The sequence below is a fragment of the Musca autumnalis genome, unplaced genomic scaffold (assembly GCF_047663935.1).
Source record: "Musca autumnalis isolate F117 unplaced genomic scaffold, ASM4766393v1 scaffold_5, whole genome shotgun sequence".
In the NCBI taxonomy this organism is placed as follows: domain Eukaryota; kingdom Metazoa; phylum Arthropoda; class Insecta; order Diptera; family Muscidae; genus Musca; species Musca autumnalis.
In genome coordinates, this window is record NW_027412088.1 from 90,204,712 (window position 1) to 90,218,414 (window position 13,703).

The following is a 13,703-nucleotide window of genomic DNA, read 5'->3' on the forward strand; positions in this document are numbered from 1 at the left end:
TCATATGTGCATAAATTACACAAACATTTATACATACGAATGCTGCTCATATGTAAATTCATCACATATGAATTAACTACCTTTCTTTTCCTCTTTGACAACAACAACAACTACCTAACATTTTAATGAACCATTAATTTTTGCTCTCAATAAATATTCTAATCGAATTACTCAAGCGTACAACGCGAGTACCCAACACAATTGATGTTCATACGGCATTTAATGGGACAGAAATATATCACCACAAAATACAAATCAATTAAATATTGGTTGTTGTTTTTATTTGTTTTTTGTTACCTTTTTATGTGAGTGAACACGAGCTACATATAAGGTCAGGATAATGTTTAACATCACCACCAACAAAAGCAACAACAACATCAAAGAATATCATAATGCAATCGCAATGATGACAAACATATGATTATTAAACGATGTTGAATGATGATAGTAAGGCAAACAACCCCCGTTCTATGTTACCCACACGCAAGCTGTATCGCTGGGAAAGAAAAATCTTATTGGTATTCGAAAAGGGAGTAAGTACCAGGTTAAAATCACCAAACACAAAAAATATGTTTGTGTGTAATATGAGTAGCATTGTTGTTTGCCAGTCAGTCAGCCTGCCTGTTGATAGCACCAGCTTTTTTCTTCTTATACAAATAATAATCCTCTGCTCATAGAGGTATTCGCATGTGAACGATGTGGTTGGTCGCGGCCTTGTATGGGACAGTGGGTTAAATAGGAAAATGCACAAAAAAAGTATCTCATATGGAAGACGTAATATTATTTATACCCTCGGCCTTATGGCTAACGAAGGTATCTACATTAGCGTGGCCCAAAAAGGATTTTTGAAAATCCTTCTGCTCTAAAGGCCACAAATATTTTCCAATAAATTGAATAAAATATTTCATCCAACAATAGGTTAAAGACAATGATACTCCTCAACGTAATATTGACGACATTACCTGAGTATTTCAGCCATATGCAACTTCTCTACAAATGGTGTCTTAAGCCATAGACAACTTCATAGGAAAACTCTGTCATCATACAGTCAGGGCACCACTCAAAGTTGATGTCAAATCATATGAATCAGAAAGCTGGGAAGACTGACTCTGCACCGGCACCTACACCTGGGCAAGTGCTGTCAACCAAAACCAAACAAAGAACAAGGTGAAGAGAGTTAGGACAACGGAGGGACCTTATCCAAAGGTCAAGAGACCCAACTCGAGTCAGTACTTCAAAACGTATGCCTCCTCTGCTTGCTATCAAAATACCAAAAGACGAAAAGATAAAACTGCCAGGGTAGCTTTACAAGCTAACCAATGCTAAAAGATATCTTCCCGGTCCCTTCACACGGTTTGAAGCGCTGAAAAAAGCATCAAAAGATCAATGGTTCCAGACGAACTTCGAGTGGCGGTTATCTTTAAAAAATGAACAAATCTGTGAGGTCAACAGAAAAACCACATCCTAAGAATGAAGAAGAAACCAACCCAAGTTAGAACTCCAAATCTTCTAACTCCAAATCTGCTATCAAAAGGACGAAAGAAGCGCCGAAAACAGCACCAAACGACCAATGGTTCTAGACGAAGTTCGAGTGACCGTTATGGATAAAAAACAAGAAAATCCATGATAATCGAAGGGATTTAGGTCAACGGAAGAATCACATCTAAAGGCCAAAACAACCAACCCGAGTCAGTACTACAAACCTTCTACCTCCTCTGCATAGATGAACAAGATGAGCACTTGCCTTTACGTTTTCGTACGATTCACCATACAAAATGCTCTCTTCGTGTTCATCATTGCTCCTCTGCTATCAAAAGACCGGAAAGATAACACTCCCAAGGTAGCCTCACAAGCTAACCAAAGTCGTAAAATCCCGATCTCTTATCAAGGGAAGACCTATAATTCCAGACGATGTTACAGTGGCGGTTATCAATAAAAATTGGAAAATCGGTTATAATCTATGGCTTTTTATTAAAGAGATTTAGGTCAACGGATGAACAACATCCAAAGTCCAAAAGACCCAACCCGAGTCAGAACCCCAAAATATTTCACCTCCTCTTCCTGCTATCAAAAGAACGAAAATCGGAAAAATAACACTGCCGAGATAGACTCACAAGTTAACCGAAACCACAAGATTTTTTCCTAATCTATTCTTACGGGTAGCAGCGCTGAAAAGAGCACCAAATGACCAGACTAAATTCGAGGGGAGGTTATCGATAAAAAATGGTAATGCGGTGATAATCTATGACTGCTCAAAGAGTGTTAGGTCAACGAAAGAACCACAACCAAAGGCCAATAGACCCAACACGAGTCAGTACTCCAACATTTCTACCTCCTCTAGCTGCTATCAAAAGACCGAAACCCGGAAAGAACACAGCCCAGGTAGTCTCAAAAGCTAACCAAAGCTACAAGATATGTTCCCGATATATTCTCACGGGTAACAGCGTTGAAATGAGCACCAAAAGATCAATGGTTGTAAACTAACTTCGAGTAGCGGTTATCGATAATTCGGATCATGATGGAAAATCAGTGATAATCGATGGCTGCTTATCGAAGACGGGATTTTCCTTAACATACGCAGTTTGGTAAAGCTGGTCCCTATGTGGGAGTCAAGATTATCTCCTGCGAAAAAAATGAGTGCTTAGACTTCCTTGCCAACACAATAGATTTCTCTGCGAAACTCTGGGAAGGGTGCCAACTTGCGGCTGTGAATATGATGTAGATCCAACATAGGTGCTACTGTCAGCTGTGGACCCTGCACGGATACTGACAATACTCTGTTGGCAGAATCCAAATCTTCCCCTTTTTTAGTGGAAATTTTTCTGTCAAAGTCCGGAGAATGGGGGTATTTTCATCATGGTGTCAATAGACTCTCAGGGACAAGAATATCTAAGGACGCGTGAGGGCAAACTGCATTTTTGTCTAGGATGCATAAGATTCCTTCCAGTACAAAGGCAGTCGAAGATCGTAGGTCATAACTACTTCGGATCATGCAGATCACAATCTACCCCTTCTAGCTGCTATCAAAAGACCGAAACCCGGAAAGATAACACAGCCCAGGTAGTCTCAAAAGCTAACCAAAGCTACAAGATATCTTCCCGATATATTCTCACGGGTAACAGCGTTGAAATGAGCACCAAAAGATCAATGGTTGTAAACTAACTTCGAGTAGCGGTTATCGATAATTCTGAGAATGGGGGTCTTTTCATCATGGTGTCAATAGACACTCAGGGACAAGAATGAGGGCAAACTGCATTTTTGTCTAGGATATCTTATGCGTCCTTCCAGTACAAATGCAGTCGAAGATCGTAGGTCACAACTACTTCGGATCATGCTGATCACAATCTGCCTCATTGCAAAGCGGCGGCTGTTGAACTTCTTCTAGCCCTCACGATGTTCATACAAAAATTGCAGCGATCCAAATGGTGGATGTGAGCCCGAATTCGAGTTTTAAAATTTGCCAAAGCGGCTTTAGAAAGGAAGAGGGCTCTTGACGCGAATCAATAAGGTATAGTGAATCCTCTGCGGATGAAGAGATTAACACTACGGTCATCTCAATAAAACAGAGAGGTGTCTTCCTCCGTTGCTTTAGGGAGCACTAACCCAGATGATCAAGACATAACCACCTCAGGGGATAAAATGTCGGTGGGTGCCGACGGGCTGTCCTTCCCAGGTAGGACGCGACCCTCACATCTTCAACCACCAGGAATAGTAAGGCCCGGGAGAGAAAGGACACGCAGGACTACGATTCGTGAAGGGCTTGGAAAGAAAGTACCCTCACGATGACATGTGTTCGTTACCTATCAAACTGATTCCACTCCCTCTTCCGGAAGTTGTCACCAGTTCAAAAACTGCGCTGACTACAACGAAAGCAGTCAAGTCTGGAAAGCCAGCCATCTTGACACTATTGGCCGCAAACACACGGTCGGAATCCACCATGTTCCGAAGACGGAGAAGCCGAAGGGCCAGACACACACCAGACATTATTAAGTGGAAAGTGTCCAATGGGTGTTCCTTTTGCGATCATCGAAAGATACCAAGACAACTTTGGCGGCATTCAGCTAGCACATAGGAATCTACGGAAATCGGTCGGAACAAATTCCCTGAGTTAGCAAACTCCAAGCTAGGGTTATCGAACTGTCGCACAATAACCACGGAAGTTGACAGCGCAGTAATGCATGTAACAAAGGTTCTTGTGGCTAGCTGTTATCAATGAGATCCTAAGTCGTGCGAATATTGCATGGGCGATAAATACTTTCAACAAATACTTTTGGAGATCTGCCCAACCCTTCTGATATTCGGGTGGAACAAAGGACTTTCCGAGACATCATCTGTATTGGAGCCGCTCGCCATATAGCTGCTGGTCGAATACCCGAAGTGAGACCAAACTTCCCAGCAGAAGTAACGGGACTGGCAAATAAGCGTGCCAATCCCAGTGACCCAAGAGTCAATGAGCTGAAACTGGAACAGGTTGGTCGGTGAGCATAAACGAAACAAGTTATTATGTCATCTGAAGTGTTGCAACTTAGGAGCCAGAATAAGTGAATTGCCGGCAATGGTTAAGTCACTCTCGAACCCTGGAAAGAATGAATATAGGACCTCAGTCACGTTTAGCTGCATTACTTTGACATATCCGAAGAGAAATAACTTGCGCATTTCAATCGACAGTTTGTCGAGCATTCCGGGAGTGACTGGACGAAGAGAAGAGCACTACGTCGCATTAGAGATCTTCCTGCTGAGAATGAACCACCCCAATTTATTTATAATGTTGCGAATGTCATCAGGAACTCTAAGTCAATCAACGCGTTGGGTCTTGATGGAATCCCCATGGTAATGCAGCACTCCGAGCACTCCGGGAGTGACTGGACGAAGAGAAGAGCACTACGTCGCATTAGAGATCTTCCTGCTGAGCATGAACCACCCCAATTTATTTATAATGTTGCGAATGTCATCAGGAACTCTAAATCAACCAACGCGTTGGGTCTTGATGGAATCCCCATGGTAATGCTGAAACAGATTGATGAGACGAGTATCTCACTAAAGTTCCCGAAGTCTGGAAATGGAAAGGGTGGTCCGCTGTTTAAGGCCATCAAGCAGACAACCCTCCAGCCAAGTTTGAAATGTTGGATAATCAATTACATGTGTGGACGCCACGTCGCACGTGGAATTCAGGAACACGTTTGGCGACGTTATGTTGACTGACCCGAAGAGGTGTGCAAGTTACTTCAATCGACAGTTTGTCGAGCACCCCGAGGTTGACATGGCGAAGAGAAGAGTGTTACATCGCATTAGATCTCTTCCTGCCGAGGATGAACCACCACAGTTTACAATGGATGATGTATCGAATTCCATCAGGAAAGCTAAATCATCCAAAGCGTTGGGCCCTGACGGAATTTCCATGGTAATGTTTAAACAGCTGGATGAGCCGGGAGTGGAGTATCTCACTAAAGTTCTCAACCTGTCGCTAGCCACCCTTATTGTTCCCGAAGTCTGGAAAATGGGCAGGGTGGTCCCGCTACTGAAGCCAGGCAAGGATGCCAGCAAAGGTGAATCGTACAGGCCGATTTCGCTTTTGTCACCTGTAGCGAAGACTCTTGAGGGCTTATTCCTCCCCAGCATTATAAATAGCTATCAAGTTGCCGATCATCAGCATAAATTCCGTAAGCAGCACAGCACGACAACAGCGCTGCACGCCATATCCACACATATTTGTCGAGGACTCAACCAGGAGCGGCCGTGTGATAGAACAGTGATGGTGGCGCTTGACTTATCAAAAGCCTCTGATACTGTAAAGCACTCCACGCTGTTCGAGGACATCGAGCAGACAACCCTCCGGCCAAGTCTGAAACGTTGGATAATCAACTATATGTGTGGTCGCCAGTCGTATGTGGAATTCAGGAACAAGAAATCCAAGCCCCGTAGAGTGAAACAGGGAGTTCCCCAAGGAGGGGTGATATATCCGGAACTGTTTAACCTCTATCTTTCCTGTATTCCGCCCCCTCCAGACGGCATTGAGATCGTAATGTATGCGGATGATTGTACGATCCTGGCGTCAGGTACCTACCCTGATGACATCTGTGAGAGACTGAACTCCTATTTAACCGATCTTACAACCTTTTTCCACGCGAGGAATATGCAGATATCCGCCACTAAATCGACGGCCACTCTGTTCACCACATGGACGGCGCAGTATAGAAGAGAGTTGAATATCAGGGTCGATGGTAGCAGAATTCCGACCACAAACTACCCCAAAATTCTAGGGGTCACATTCGACACCAATTTCACGTCGTCCTCGCATGCCACAGCTATATGCGATAAACTGAAATGTAGGAACAAGGTCCTCAAGTACCTAGCCGGCAGCATTTGGGGTGCAGATAAAGAAACCTTGTTGACCACGTATAAAGCGATAGGTCGGTCTGTGGTAAGCTATGAGGCACCAGTTTGGTCCCCAAATTTATGTGACACACAGTGGGATAAGATTCAAATTTGTCAGAACGCCGCCCTGAGAACAGCAACAAATCTACAGTGGATCATCTACATGAGGAGGGAATGATTCTTCCAGTACGACAATATAATGAGATGCTATCGTTGCAGTACTTGCTCGGGTGTTACCGTGAGAGCCATCCCAATCACCATCTGCTGGCCACCTATACACCCAGTCATATAAAGAAGGATATTCATGCTCTAGAGACGGCGGTCCAACAATATAGGAGAGAACCTCTAGATCAACAGGCATATCAGTCAGATTTGAACAGCATTCACACGGACACAGTTGCTAAGACCATAAGCAGTTATTGTGTGAATGCAGTCATCGGAGAACATCCCCCATCTATCGCAGCTGAAAAGCGTTAGCTGCCACGACAAACCAGAGTAGTTTTGGCTCAATTACGCTCGGGCGGGAATCGATCGCACCGTGCAAGACATCTGCCCAGTACGATTTCGTAAGTAAAATACCATTAATGAAAAAAATCTAATTCCATATTTTCGCAGATGAAGACCTTGACTCCTACGTTAACGAACTCTGTCCTAAACGATTTCATTTGAGACGATGATGTTCCTAAGACGACCTTCAGCAATAAATGGCGTCCGCTAATGCACTCATCGTCATAGTTAATAACGGCTATACAAACATGTTCATGTCACCTTGCTTCGGATTAGATTCAATCAGCAACAATGACCTTCGGTGACCAACATCACGGGATATTAATGGACGAACCGATTGTGATTCTTCTTCGCAGGATACTGCTGTTCCTCAAAAGGCATCTATAATATCTAGATCTCCGGATTCTTATGTACGTACCAGGTTATTGAAACACCCTCGGTAGGAAAGACGAAAAGGTTTTTGATTGGGGTTCACTTACCTTACCAATTAACTAGGCGTTTATACCAGACAGTTTGTCTTCAAATACAACTCTGATTTACTAACACATACATACATTTGTCGTTTGTCTCCCAGCTGTCCATCATTTATTCATAGACAGTCGGATTAACAAATTTTTGACATTTTTGTGAAAAAGAAGTGAGATGATGATTCAAATGTGCTGAAAACAAAAGAGTATGTACAAAAACAAAATATGTGAACGAAAAACGAAAAGGAATCGATGATTTTCATTTATAATTTTACAACTGTTTTTGCAGTTGTCTGGACGCCTACGTCACACAGACAAGTTTTGGGTTTTTGACAATCAATACATGAACTCAACTGTCCTGTCGTTTGTAAACGCAGGGTAAACTTTATCACATTCTCATCTTGAATAATGGAAGTTTTTTAACCAAATTGAAAATTGCGACTTTGGACTCATCTCCGATGTATCCACTGTGACAAAATATGAATGAATGCCAACAAAAAAATGAGAAATAATCAACTGACTGATTTTTAAGAAATTGTTGTTTTTGTTTGTTGTTTAATATCCTCCAATTGGAAATTGAATAATTTTCCATACGACCGTTGAGGGTTGAGATAATAGTTACGAGGTTTTATGAGAATTTTATTTTTTTGTTTTCGTTGGGAAGGTTAAGCATTAAAATTTTGCCTTTATCCTGTTTTTAGTGAAATTCCCATTGCCTGGCAGGCACTTGGTGGCAAAGGCATTAAGGGTGGTAATGGCCATTGTGGTGGTGGTTGGATTCAGATTGGTCTAGTTTATTCCCATTGACAATATTGTTGCTATTCATGGTGTTGTTGTTGTAGTGTTGATTGCATTGAACGTCGGCGTGGGAAGTCATTTCAATTTTAACTCTCACGTGCTATTGTTTATTATTACTAAGTGACTGACTGGCTGTCTGAGTGAATGCCTTTCTTGTTGAATGGCGGGATGGCTGGTTGGTTGGATTGGATTTTTTCTTGAGAATATATCAAAATAATATTTTTTTCGAAAACCATTAAAAATTACCCTTAGCTTAATGGATTTTTTGTTTTTTTTTTTTTTTTCAAATTTGCAAAAAGTTTTTGAATGCTGGTATCCAATAAAAAATCCAATTTGGAATCTTCTTGCTAGACGTATAATTTTCATTGGTTTTATGTGGCTAAGAGTTTTAGTGGGATTTCCTTATTAAATTGCTACGCAATAAAAGGTCATATTCACATGTGGAGCTGCCTGCTGCTGTGTATCCGCTTCCGCTGTCAATCGAAGCGAAAGTGAAACGTTTTTGTGTTCTTCTCAACTTCCGTATCAATTTGGGTGGATAATATCTTATTTGAAAAATAGGACGAGACCTTTTGATATTGATTTTTTCCATGGAAAGCCCTAATTTGAACTCTGACTCGAAGTGTGAATGGATGTCATAGATGGACTTACTATAGTTACGAAAGTAGTACAAACTTATAATAATAATTTAAGAATATACAATAGAGATAATACATACATAATTTGTATAACCTTCACCAACATGGAAGGCTCAGATATAACAAGTAGAAAATAATTAAGTTCGACCGGGCCGAACTTTTTATACCCTCCACCATAAAATATTCTGAACTAAAATAGAATAATTATTTCCTTTCCTGTCCACAACTTTAGGTGGAGATATTCTGTGACCAAGTATACCTCAAATGCCTAAATAAGGTAAAAAATTAATCTAACAATGTCTTCAATCGGGCGGCTCCTTTATATGGGACTATATCAAAGGGTGGACATTTGTTGACAAATTTTCGTGGAAAAGTTTTGTGACCCCTGGGAACCTTAAATGTCGAATTACAGATAGTTCGGCTAACAAATGTAGCTAAACTCTTCAACACACCTAAAATTGGGGAGTAACTTTATATGGACCTATATTGACAATTCTCAGTGGAGAGGTTTTTGTGACCACTATGAACCTCAAAAGGCAAAAAAGAGAAAATTCGGTTTTAAAATGTAGCTAATATCCTCAAAATATCGGAAACCGTGAGGTACCGTTATAGGGGGGCTATACCAAAACATGGACCCATGGTGACAATTTTAGGTGGATATGTTTTGTCACCACAGGCAACCTCAAATGTTAAATTAGAGGTAATTCGGTAAAAAATCCTCAAAATACCGAAAATCGGGAGGTTACGTTATATGGGGGCTATACCAAAACATGGACCTATGTCGATAATTTTTGTTGAAGATAGTTTCTGATTTGTGGGAACCTCAAACGTCATATTACAGGTAGCTCGGTCAAAAAATGTAGCTAAAATATTCAAAATACCGAAATCGGGAAGTAGCATTATATGGGGGCTATACCGAAACATGAACCTATGTTAACGATTTGTGCTGGAGATATTTTGTAAACACTAGGAACCTTAAATTTTAAATTACAGGTAGTTCGGCCAAAAGATGTAGCGGAAATCCTCAAAATACCGAATATCGGGAGGTACCGTTATATGGGGGCTATACCAAAAGGTAGACCTATGTTGACAATTTTTGGTAGAGATGTTTCGTGACCACAGGAAACCTCAAATGTTAAATTACAGGTAGTTCGGTCAAAAAATGTAGGCCGATATAGCCCATCTTCGAACTTGACCTGCCTATGGAAAAAAGACACTCGGGTGCAAGAAATTTAGCGCTCTATCTCAATTATCGTGAGCTTTGGCATTTCGTCCTAGTTATTGACTAGTCAATCTCAGAGCAGTGGTTTCTATGTACAAGATTGACCTGAAACTCAATAGGTTTCGGCCAGCGCCTGCCAACTCCGTACAAGAATAACAACCTTCATCTCTACATTTTGCACGGTGAATGAAGACGCTCTTGTGAGGATAAGAGGAGATTGCCACAGCTCGCCAGACATCGCCATTGTGGCACCCGGACAGATAAATGACGTATCCTGGCAACCAGTTATTTCCCTTGGATTAGACTATCTTCCGATCATCGTTTCCATAAACAGAACACCCGACTTCATAAACTCTGGCCGTGGTACGTTTCTGAACCATGGAAGGTAGATTCATCGTGATTTACCAATCACCTCTTCAGACAACTGCCTGTATCCTCAGATCCTCTGGTAGCAGAGAGAATTTTCCGGGACATCATTACTGCTGCACGCGCTCGCTACATACCTGCTGACCGAATAACCGAAATCAGACCAAAATTCCCAGCAGAACGTGATGAGCTTCGCCATACAAACCCTGGAGACCCAAGAGTTAGAGAACTTACTCTTGAAGTCAACAGGTTAGTAGGCGAAGATTGCAACATCCGGGAAAAAAGGATGATAGAACGACTGTTACAATCAGTGGCGTTATAGTACCAGATTCGAAGAGGCGCGAGTGTTTTTAACCGACAGTTTATATAGCACCCCGAGAGTGATACAGCGAATAGAATTTTTCGTAGAATTCAGAAATAAGAAGTCCAAGACTCGTAGAGTGAAGTAGAGAGTTCCCCAAAGCGGGCTGATATCTCCGGAACTGTTTAACCTCAACCTTTCTGAAATTCCACACCCTCTAGACGACATAGAACTCGTATTGTATGCGAATGATTGTACGAGTTTGGCGTCGGATCCTATCGTCGATAAAATATGTGATAGGTTAAATGTCTACATAGCTGACTTAGTGCAGTTCTTCCATCTGAGGAACATGAAATACGTAGGCCTTTTTGCGATCTGATACTTCTGAGCACTTGAGGAAGTAAGTGTTGACTAGGAGATCCAGAGTCTGCCGATTGATTTAGTGCCCTTCGAAAGTACCCTACAGAATATGGCTAGGTCAATAATTCCTTCTATCGACTACCAAACGCGAATCCAATACTAAAGCTCAGCCTTCTTGATTTCTCTGTTGTACTTGTTGAAAGACAGCTTATAGTTCTCTCAATCCGTGGTCAACTTCGTTTTATTGGGTTTGTTGTATAGCCTTCTGCTGATCTTCCTTTGATTAGCTAGATGCTTTGACTACCAAACAAGGTGACATGTCCTACCAGGGCGAGTTAGTAGGCAGGAGGCCTCATAGCTATTCCCAAGAACCTTTGTCACATGCTTCACTGTGCTGTCAACTTCGGTGGCTGATATCGGACAGTCCGATACCCTTAGCTTAGATTTGGCTAATTTGGTGAAGTTGTTCAAGTCTGTTTTCCGTGGATTCCTATGTAGTGGTTGCTGAAAGCCTATATATTTCCTCCTCTCTAATTAAACTATATATTAACTTAAGATTATTTTTGGCAAAAATACAGGTTCTTACCTTATCCTTCTTGTCGGTGGCGAAGATGGTATGATTGTCATTGTCCTCACGCGTCTTAATATATTTTTGTATCTGACTGTAATTTATTGCAAAACCCCTATTCTACGGACTGTGGCTGCTAATCTCCCAAGAGCTCTTCTGAAGTTTAAGATTCTGTCTGCCGAGTATTATCGGCACTATGCTGACAATACTCTTCTACAGAGCATTCCCTTCATGCTAACAATCGCCAGTTTGAACACTTCCCAGAGTTCGCCAAGGCCATCTACTGTGTTAACAACCCACCACTAAATCTGCGGCCACTCTGTTCACAACATGGACGGTAGAGGTGAGTAATGAGTTGAATGCCATTGTCGATGGCAGCAGATTTCCGACCACTAACTACCCCAAAATTCTAAAAGTCACATTCGACAATATGTTCACGTCGTCCAAAGCTATCTACGACAAGCTGAGATGTAGAAATAAGGTCCTCAGTTCTCACTCGGCAGCACTTGAGGTGCAGATAAAAAACCTCGCTGACCACATATAACTCGATTGGTCAGTTTGTGGTAAGCTATGCCGCCCTGATTCGTCCAGTAAATTAACAAAATGACATGTTTTTTTTGGAGTACTTGCTCGGGAGCTACCGTGAGAGCAATACCAATCCCGATAAGGTGGATAGGATTCTCCCAGCTAGACATGACAGGAGGGATCTTCATGATCTAGAGAGAAATGTCCAACGTTACAAGAGAGAACCGATAGATCTACAAGCCTATCAATCAGGTTTAAATAACATGGCAGTTGCATATGCCATAAACAACTATCGTGTGAATGCAGTCCTCGGAGAACATTTCTCATCTATCGCCAGGACAAACTAAATACATTTTGGCTCAACTAAGCTCGGAATGGTGCAGCCGTCTAAATTCGTATAGTGCAAGGAACGATGACACCATTCAAAACATCTGCCCAGCATGCGGCACAGGCCCGCTCGACGCATTGCACCTTTCAAATGTTCTGCCAAATCTACTCAACTAACTCCAGTAGATTTGTGGTTACATCCCGTTGAAGCAACCACATTTCTAGAACTGGTGATAGACCCAGAGCCAGATAAAGCAAAAAACGAACTTACAAACATATAATAAATATACTGCTACAACAACAACTGTGTTAACAAAGAAAACCAAGGATTCACATCAGATAACCTTGACTTCTCTATAGGGGGTGGCACTACCGATCAGCATCGATTGCCATTGATTTTACCATCCGGATTAGCTTTATGAATAACCGCAACTTGAAGTTCGTCAGGAACCATAGGCCGTACTGATACCTTGTGGCTTTGGTTATCTTGTGAAGCTACATTGTCAGTGGTATTATATTTCCGGCTCTCAGTCTTTTGTTGGCAGGTAGAGGGCTTGGAATCCTCGGATAAGTTCTCATGGCCTGGTGTGGTTCCTCTGTTGAACTAACGGAGATGAATAACTTTTTAGAGAGGCTATTGGGGTCGATGTTCACATTGGACTAAATTTGGGTATTGCAGACATTAGGATGAGAGAGAGAGAGAGAGCTTGTTAATATCAGGATTTCTCCTGGGTAGGGGAAGGATGTTTTCCTTCAAATTTGATCACCATATTAATGAATCTGAAATCACTCATCCAACTAGATGGGAGTTCCCTGCCGACGAATTTCCTAAGGTACTGTATGGATTTACGGTATACCCTTTTCTCCCAGGCCCACAGATTTACGACACTAATTGAGGTGGTTGGAACATTCTCGGTCAATTGGAGGAGAAAGGATGATTGTGATTGAAACCACACGCTCAGGTATAGAGTCAGTCTTACCAGCTCTATTCATTCTAGATTTGTTTTGGGGTCGTTTCATCTCCTTTGACTTTACATCCTTCAACTTCGAGGCCTGTTCTGCTGGTGTGGTGACAGAGCCTCCCTTTGAATAAGGTGTTGAGGTCAAACGGGGATTAATCACTTTTGGGCGCTTGTGACCTTTATGGACTATGTATTGAGATCGATGTTGAACTCAACATGGCATCTACAAACATCGGAATGAAAGAGAGCTTGTTAAGATCATGATTTCTCTTGGCAGGTGAGGGTAG